Source organism: Bison bison, unplaced genomic scaffold, assembly GCF_000754665.1.
Source record: "Bison bison bison isolate TAMUID 2011002044 unplaced genomic scaffold, Bison_UMD1.0 scf7180017864223, whole genome shotgun sequence".
NCBI lineage: Eukaryota > Metazoa > Chordata > Mammalia > Artiodactyla > Bovidae > Bison > Bison bison.
This window is the reverse complement of record NW_011494795.1, coordinates 3,743,981-3,753,974: the sequence shown is the minus strand read 5'-3', so window position 1 is coordinate 3,753,974 and position 9,994 is coordinate 3,743,981.

The following is a 9,994-nucleotide window of genomic DNA, read 5'->3' as shown; positions in this document are numbered from 1 at the left end:
CACAGTGGCAGCTGCTGAATCCTTTATTAGTCACTGTGTCTGTCTGTGAAGCCCGCATCTGGATGTCGTCTTTCCTGTTGTGACACCCTTTCCCTTTAAAGGAGCCGCCAGCGATGATGCGTTGTAGTCTGTTTAGAAACAAGGACTCAGCCAGCTCCTGGTCAAGCTGGAGAACAGTCTTCTTTCTGAGGACAGATCTTTTGAAAGTTTGTGAAGATTTGGTAAAAGGGAATACTCCCTTCCCAAGGAGAGTTTGTCTGTCTGTCCCTAATTCCCCTGCCACTAACCGCAGGGAAGAAACTTCAGAAAGGAAACGTGAACCCAGGAGTCCCCAGGGCTCCCCAGCGGCTGAGGGGCAAAGACGCTGCCTGCCAACGTGGGAGATGCGGGCTCAGTCCCTGAGCAGCAGAGATCCCCTGGAGAAGGAAATGGCAGACCACTCCAGGATTCTTGCCTGGGAGATCCGTGCACAGAGGAGCCTGGCAGGGCTGCGGTCCATGGGGTTGCAAAGAGTCAGAGGTGCCTTAGTGACTGAACAACGACAAAAGGGGACTCCAAAGATTGCTTTTCAGAAGGTACCGATTGCCGAGATCACTGTTCTTATGCTCTTGTTTTAGAACTTGGGTAAGTTAATTTATTCCATCACACAAGTGTTTACTTAGTTGCTATTATGTCAGGGACTAAGCAAGGCACAAGGCCTCAGCCTTGAAGAAGACACCTACCTTGTTATCAGAAAACAGAAGGCCCAGTGAAGGACTCATTCACTCACTCTTTCATTCACTGCACACAGTTTTTCGAGTGCCTACTGTGTGCCTGGCATTGCTCTAGAGACTAGGATACACAGCAGTGGGCAAAACAAACAAAAATCATTCAGGTGGGGGATGGACATTTTTCAAATAATCACACAGTGTGTATAATTATAAAACACAATGAGCCCAATGAAGAAAACTTCTTAAAAACACCTTCCCTGGGATTCTATACCCAGCTAAGCCATCATTCATCAGCCAGGGCTAAATAGCAACATCTTCGGATGTACAACAAATAAGAGAGTTTATTATCAGCAGATACTCCGTATCAGAGGGAGTGAGAAAAGAAAAGCATGAGAAGAAGCACGAGAAAAAGAAGAAAAATGAGAAACAGCACAAAAATTCATTAAATACATTGGAAAATGCAATGAATTATTGCTTATCTTAAAATGCTATTTTTTGTTTTAATAGAGGAAAAAATGCAATTAATGAAAACCAGTGAAATAGAACACTGGGATCAAAAAGAAAGGATATTTTGTAAAGCTGGCTTTTTAATTAAACAGATAAAATAGACAAGCTTCTAGCAAGATTTAGAAGTGGATCAGAAAGGCATAAATAAGTGTAGGTATAGAAATGGGTAAACAGAGATACAGTTGAATTTTTTTTTTTTAATCAGGAGAATACAATGAATAACTGACACCAAGAAACTTGAAAGCTGAAATGAAGTGAGTTATCTTCTAGAAAAATACAGACTACCAAAGTTGACTCAAGAAGGTTTAAATACACCAAAACTATTAAAGAAATTGAATTGACAATCAAAAATACTCCCACAAGCCGTATCCCAAACCCAGTACATACAGACCAGAGGGCTGGATTCTGTTTTACAGATGTGTCCTAACAAAACTTCAAAAAATAGAGAGCTCTCATCTCATAAAAGCTATTACAGAGACTAGGAAAAGAGGTGAAGCTACTGAAATATTTTATAAGCTTAGTATAATCATGGTGAGCCAAGCAGATATTCGCGAGATCACAAACGGAGACGGCTGGGGCACCTTGGTTCTACCAGCCAGCGCCCTGTTCTTTATCCTGTAAAGAAAGGAGGCATCGGGAGCCCGGCCCATAGAAAGAGTCAGGAAAAGAAAGAGGGGTTATCACTGCCCATCCCTCACAGTAAGCTTTGTGTTAACCTGAGAACTTTGTTACTGTGCAAAGACCTAGATGTCTCAGATGAGGTGTAGGCAAGACCCCTGCAGAAGCTGGACTTACAAAGGTCGGGCTGCCAGGTCCACTCTGCTCTGTGTAAGTGCAGTTGCTAAATTCTATCACGGTAAAAATGAGCGACCCGAGGGAATTCCTCAGTGGTCCAGTGGTTAAGACTCCATGCTTTCATTGTCGGGGGTGCAGGTTTGATCCCTGATTGGGGAAATAAGATCCCACAAGCCACTCAGCAAGCCCCAAATAAATAAACACAGGAGATCCAGGACTAATGCTAAACCCCATGGGATCCCAGGACAGCAAGTGAAAAACCTGAAAACTCAGATTCCATGCTAATAGATAGGCAATGTTCAGGATATAAAATAAAAATGTAAAATCAATAGCGTTTCTCTGTAACAATAGAGACTAGTTAGAAAACATCATAGAAGGAAAAGGAACACAAAACACATAGAAGAACACTATCAAATAAATATATTTTCAATAGCTGTGAATAGATAAATCTTACAAAAACTTCAGGAAGAAAGTACAAAATATGACCAGAGGAAAATTTGTTTTGTTAAAAGCAAGGATAAATCATATGGAAGGTTGTTAATCTTTAATGTATTAGTAATAAAGATATTAATTCTACTCCAATTTAATTAATAAATTGAATTCAATCTCAACAGTAATTCTTACAGAGCTTTCCCACACTTACTCAAAACGTCATGTGAAGGCCAAGGCCAAGAATACCCTACAATTTGTTGAAGAACGAAAACAAAGAGTGGGGAACTTGCCCTGCTCGGTATCCAAATCTTCATAGAGTTTTTGGGTTTAAAATAGTATAATAATAACACAAACAATAAGGTGATAGGGTAGCAGAATAGACTGGGAAGAAGAAAAACCAATGTATATGGAAACTAATATTCACATTAGTGAGGAAAGGTAAAGGCTAGTTAATAATCCATATAAAAATTAGTTCCCTCTGCATAATGTATACAGAAATAAATCCTGATGGATGAAAGCTGATATGTAAAAAATAATATTAGAAAACTCTTAATGGAAAATATAGAAAAATATATTTTTGGCCTCCATGTAGGAAAGGATTTCTTAAGACACACAAAAAAGTACAAACTACAGGAAAATACGAATGGATAAATCTGATGATAATAAAGCAAAGTCTCTGGACATAAAGAGACTAAATTAAAATCTAAGGCACAGATGAGGAAAAGCAATAACTGATTCAGATGTGGTTTCTGGTGTATATGAAGAATTCCTACAAGAAAACAGAAACTCAATAGAAGAACGCACAAAGAAAATGAACAAATAATTCACTGACAAGGAAATCTGCATAGCGAATAAATATATGGGGAAAAAGGAGGTCCTGCTTACTAGGAATCAGTCAAGTGCAAACCAAAGCAACAACGAGACACTGTTTTTCACACCCATCAGATAGGCAAAAATTTTAGAGCGTCACAGTACTGAGAGTGTCAAGAATGGAGAGAAACACAAGCTCTCGTTTATTCTGTACAAATACAGGTCGGCACAGATTTGAAAGAACATTTGGTGGTGTCTTGTAAAGCTGGAGACACATGTGCCCCATCTCCCTCCAGTTCTGTTTCCAGGTGTGTGCCGAAATGTTTTCAGCAAAGGTGTGGCATTTTTTTTGCCTCACACCAGTTTTCCAACTCTCTGATACTGCTGCTGCTGCTGCTAAGTCACTTCAGTCGTGTCCGACTCTGTGCAACCCCAGAGATGGCAGCCCACCAGGCTCCCCCGTCCCTGGGATTCTCCAGGCAAGAACACTGGAGTGGGTTGCCATTTCCTTCTCCAATGCATGAAAGTGAAATGTGAAAGTGAAGTCGCTCAGTCGTGTCCGACTCCTAGCGACTCCATGGACTGCAGCCTTCCAGGCTCCTCCGTCCATGGGATTTTCCAGGCAAGAGTACTGGAGTGGGGTGCCATTGCCTTCTCCATACTGAGTGTCCTACAATTTATTTCAATTCTGATCCTAACTAACTGGAGTTAGCGCAGACCCTACAGGTGAACGGTTGAGTCCCTCAAGACTGGCCCCACCCACTTCATGCCACCCACTTCATGCCAGGCACAAAGTCCAGGTTGCCACCTGTTGTTGTTTAGTCCCTACGTCATGTCTGACTCTTTGTGACCCCATGGACTGCAGCACACCAGGCTCCTCTGTCTTCCACTATCTTCTGGAGTTTGCTTAAACTCATGTCCATTGCGTCAGTGATGCCATCTAAACCTTCTCATCTTTTGCTGCCCCCTTCTCCTTTTGCCTTCAGTCTTTCCCAGCAAGAGAGTTCTGGAAAAATATCTACTTTTGCTTATTGACTATGCCAAAGCATTTGTGTGGATCACAACAAACTGGAAAATTCTTAAGGACATGGGAATACCAGACCACCTGACCTGCCTTCTGAGAAACCTGTATGCAGGTCAAGAAGCAACAGTTAGAACTGGACATGGAACAACAGACTGGTTCCAAATTTGGAAAGGAGTACATCGAGGTTGTATATTGTCACCCTGCTTCAACTTATATGCAGAGTACATCATGAGAAATGCTGGGCTGGATGAAGCACAAGCTGGAATCAAGATTGCCAGGAGAAATATCAGTAACCTCAGATATGTAGATGACACCACCCTTATGGCACAAAGCGAAGAAGAAGTGAAGAACCTCTTGATGAAAGTGAAAGAGGAGAGTGAAAAAGTTGGCTTAAAGCTCAACATTCAGAAAATGAAGATCATGGCATCTGGTCCTGTCCCTTCATGGGAAATAGATGTGGAAACAGTGCCTGACTTTATTTTTTTGGGCTCCAAAATCACTGCAGATGGTGACTGCAGCCATGAAATTAAAAGACTCTTGCTCCTTGGAAGAAAAGCTATGACCAACCTAGACAGCATATTAAAAAGTAGAGACATTACTTTACCAACAAAGGTCCATCTAGTCAAGGCTATGGTTTTTCCAGTGGTCATGTATGGATGTCAGAGTTGGACTGTGAAGAAAGCTGAGTGCCGAAGAATTGCTGCTATTGAACTATGGTGTTGGAGAAGACTCTTGAGAGTCCCTTTGACTGCAAGGAGATCCAACCAGTCAAACCTAAAGGAAATCAGTCCTGAATGTTCATTGGAGGGACTGATGTTGAAGCTGAAACTCCAATACTTTGGCCAGCTGATGGGAAGAATTGACTCATTGGCAAAGACCCTGATGCTGGGAAAGATTGAAGGCAGGAGGAGAAGGGGACGATGGAGGATGAGGTGGTTGGATAGCATCACTGACTCGATGGACATGAGTTTGAGCATGCTCTGGGAGTTGGTGATGGACAGGGAAGCCTGGTGTGCCACAGTCCATGGGGTCGCCAAGAGTCGGACACGACTGAGTGACTAGGGTGAACTGAATTGAACTTTCCCAACATCAGGGTTTTTTCCAGTGGGTCAATTCTTCCTGTCAGGTGGCCAAAGTATTGGAGCTCCAGCTTCAGCATCGATGTCGTCCGCTGTACACGTCTGTATGTTTGACAGGTTTCATTGTATGTGAGCTAGAAGGAGAGAGAAATTATATGAAGACATAATTAATGAGCTGCATCTTACTTAACAGTGAATGGACCCATCCCAGGTGTACAGCCTGATAGATCTTTAAAAGGTGAACACTTCCGGAGCGTAGTGCAGAACCCAGCACCGCAGAAGGTCCTCCCAGTGACAGACCCACCCCCTGCAAAGGATCATGACCACTGTGACTTCCATCAGCATCAGTGAACTGTGTTGTGTTTTTATGGTAGAATGAAGGAGTCGTGTAGAATCCTAGAGTAGATTCTCTTTAGCCGCTGACTGCACTTTCTCAGCACTGTCTTTAAGATTCTTCTTGAGAGGCTGTTTTCTAAATGTCCTCAGCGCTGATCCAATCAGAAGGCAGGGGCTCCATGCTCAATGTGAGGAGGAGCTCCATCTTCACGCCCCTCCAGCCCTGCAAAGCGGCAGAGAGGGAGATCTAACCCTTCTGAAGGATTCATCTTTCTCTCTCTCTCTGAATTAATTTATTTTTTATTGAAGGATAATTGCTTTACAGAGTTTTGCTATTTCTTGACAACCTCCACATGAATCAGCCATAGGTATACACTGAAAACCACGGCTGTTTAGGGAGCTGGTGTCCATCCTGCCGACAGCTGTAGGTGGATTTGACGATGTTCCCAAACCCCGTTCTGGCCCTCAGTCTTCTGACCGCCTTGCCTAAATGTCTTCTTTAAGTAAAGTAATAACCAAGTGTCAGGGACTGCAGGAGAGGCTTGGAAGACCTTCCCAACTCAGCCTTCAGACAGCTCACCAGGGGTGTAAAAATAATTAAAGCTGCAGAGGGAGATGCAGATATTATTTTTAGACACACGTCCAAGGTTTGCCTCTTTTCAGTACCCCGTTCCAAACCCTCACTCACAGGCAGCGTTTTTAAATGTTAACCCTTCATGTTGTTTTTGTCCGCAACGTTTAACTTACAACTCAGAGGACTCGGAGATCTGTTGTTGTAAAAGGAGAGGTACAGGTGTGAGCTGGTGGGGTCTCACAGCTGGGCTGGAAGGATGCAGCGCTTTGACGTTTCCTCACATGTGATCTGTTTCCTGGTGCTGCGTGTTGGCGAGCTGTGGGCCATCTACCTGCTTCCAGGTCCATCCAGATGCCCCCATGGACGGTTCAGCTCATTGAAATCTGTCATCGAAATGAATGGACTGATGGAAGTCTCAGCTTAAAACTAGAAGAATAGTGGAGGTTGGTATGAAGCACACACACACACAAGCTATACAGAGCCCAGCAGAATTCTAAACTCTTGGAATCGTTTTCCACTTCCATGCTGTCACCTCGCTTTGTCTGTGACAGGGAGGTTAACCCCAGTTATGCACACTCTGGGTGGTTTTCCTGGGAAGATGGATCGCCACAGATGACAGTCTGAATTTGACCACCAGATCCACTCCCCGCATGGTTAGACTCTGTTCTCACTGACCTAAAGAATCGATCCCTGGAGAAGGAAATGGCAACCCACTCCAGTATTCTTGCCTGGAAAATCCTATGGACAGAGGAGCCTGGCAGGCTACAGTCCATGGGGCTTGAGTTGGACACGACTTAGTGCCTAAACCACCACAACCAAGGAATCTGTACCATAATTTTTAAAATACTCGTTTATTCACTTGGCTGCACTGGGTCTTCATGGCAGCGCTTGGGACCTTTCATCTTCGCTGTGTCTTTCCGGGCCCTTAGTCTGGCACATGGACTCTTAGTTGCTGCAGGTGGGATCTAGTTACCCGCCCCCACAGGGGTCAAACCTGGGCCCCCTGCATTGAGAGCTGGGAATCTTAGCCCCTGGACCACCAGGGAAGTTCCTCCCATAATGGTTTTATTTTTGCGTCCGTCAAGAAAAGTTTTAGTTGCTCAGTCATGTCCGACTCTTTGTGATCCCATGGACTGTAGCCTGCCAGGCTCCTCTGTCTATGGGATTTTCCAGGCAAGAATACTGGAGTGGGTAGTCGTCCCTTCTCCAGGGGATCTTCCCAACCCAGGGATTGAACCCAGGTCTCCTGCATTGCAGGCGGACTTTTTTTATTTTTATTTTTTATTACTGTCTGAGCCACCAGGGAGGACAGCACTGATGATCCAGGTGAAACAGGGCCCCGTGAGGCTCAGAAAACTCTCTCAGTGAGGACAAGATAAAGAAACACACCTGTGAGTGGGGAATCGCAGAATTGCCATGGAGACCAGGAGGACAAGGGCGACGTTCGTGGCCCTCATGAAGCTGATGTGCTCTCTGTGCAAGGGCAGAAACTGAGCTTATTTCAACAAAGAACCAAAACTGCGGAAGTGTTCATTCCCCATTGGGTTTAACCCAAACTGGATGGTGTCTATTAGCTTGTTATTCCTCTTGGACTCGGGAGGCAAGAAAGAATCACGACTCTGGAGAAATGATGCAAGAGCAGCAAGGTGCTGTTGAGATGATGAGATGCCAGCTGAATTATAGACAGTCTGTCCAGAAAGGCAGAGAGCTGGTGCACTTGAGGATTCAGCCAAGGAGAACAGTGGAAACCAATAAATTATTTGGGCTGCTGAGAATAAAAACCTGTTTGGTGGAAAAGGCAGGGAACAGAGTGATGGGGTAGGAAGGAGAGGAGTATCAAGTTAGATCCCACTTTGGTGCCAGGGCCTCTAAAGTTGTAGTAGACAGCTGGCATGGTGGCCGTGTCCGAATTCTTGTCTGCAGCTCCCCAGGGCTGCCTGATGGGATCTGGCTTTTGCCTTTACCATCTGCAGTTAGGAGAGAAAAGCTCCTTTTAAGATTTGAGCCACTTGTACATTTATCAAATCTTGGATCTTCTGGTTTGTACCCACACCAGGGATTAACAAACAACAAAATGCCATTAAAAGCTAGAGAAAAAAAATTTTTTTTGAAAACCCTCAGAAGGTTGCAGACACCTCTGCAGAGTTCTCACTCAGTCAAAGTCCACGGACTTCCAATCTTGTCGAAAGCACTGCTAATTAGTACCTTCTCACTTCCCCGTGGAAAGCAAAACAATTTACAATTAAGTCAGGCAGCCTACGCATAATCACTCTAACACCTCCTATGTATGTTTTGAAATGTGCTCTCACATTTCATGATCCGTTTGTTTTACAAGATGGGTAAACGGCAGACAATTATGGTGATAATATGGCTGAGGTGTTTGGTTTTTATCTCTTCGCAGTAAATTGTGGTTGTTCAAGCCTTCACAATAATGGTTTCCATGCCTTTCCTGTTTTCTTCCTACCACTTGACAATAAATATGCATTCTTTTTTTTAAACAAAAAAGAATGTTAGTTTATTATAATCACGTCACTTATTCAAATAGCAATATAATTAAAAAATTTCTTGGTAGGCATGACTGAAATTAATTATACTAACAAATACATTCGATGGTATGTGCCTCTGAAAACAGAATATTAGGTGTGTGAAGCTGTTGCATCTCCTTTTTCTATGCAGCAGCAGAAGGTGCTATGTGGGTAATTGGGCAGGCAATTTTGCTTTTGAAAGACGCTATCAAAGGACATGAGGATTTAATTTAAGATTTTTTTATTAGAAGGGAGTATGTCCCACATGTGATTCTAGGCACAGGATCAGGGCTGACAGGCTTCAGAGATTCACAAGCAGTTGGAATGATCATGAAAAATCAAAGCCAGGGCGATGGGGAGAGTTGGACCACGGAGAGCTTCCTAGCATCTTAGACCTGTTCCCTTTATTGCTTGTTCCCTCGAAATGTCCTTAGTCTACTTTTGCCGGAGGCATTCTCAGACTTAAGAAAAAGGAGCCAGGTAGGCTGTTTGTAGAGGTCCAAAAGGATTAAGATTTGAAGGTGAAAGCCCTGTTAGAAATACTTCCCTCAAACTCTCTAAACAGTTGACAGTAACATTCTCATACCTTTTGTCTGCTGGCTCTCTCCTGGGGGTGGTCTCAAAACGTTCTTGGAAAATAGCATTTCAAGAACACACACAGGCAATCTGTGAGTGTGATTTAGAGATTACTTTCTGAGTTGTCCCCTCTGCAGAGCACATCAGAAAACTGGTGATGTCACCGTGAGCCTTCCTCCACTGTGACACCAGTGTCATTAATTAGGTTTCGGAAACACAGAACTAAATTGCCATCTGGGGAGAGTAAAATGAAATACTCTTTTTTTCTTTTCTGCCTTCTGAATTTTGAATGCATTACAGTTGGCCATAGCCAAAGCCATCCTTTAAGACCCTCTGACATTTGAAAGTAAGAAATCTGGGGTCTGACTTTATTCTAAAGCCTTTCTCCCTAGTCCACCAAGAGCGCTGTGGATTTTACAAAGTGTCTTTGTACATATTAGCTCATTTGTTTGTGAACAAGATCCCTAGCACTTGGCACAAGGGTGGGTGGGTGGGAGGCGTGCTGGGCTTGATTTATTATTTTTTTCCATTGGGACAGGAATGGAGGCAAAGGGAGATGTAATCATCCTGCTTCACAGAGCTCTCTCTGCCCATCTCTCGTCCTCTCCATAGATCGGAAGAGCACA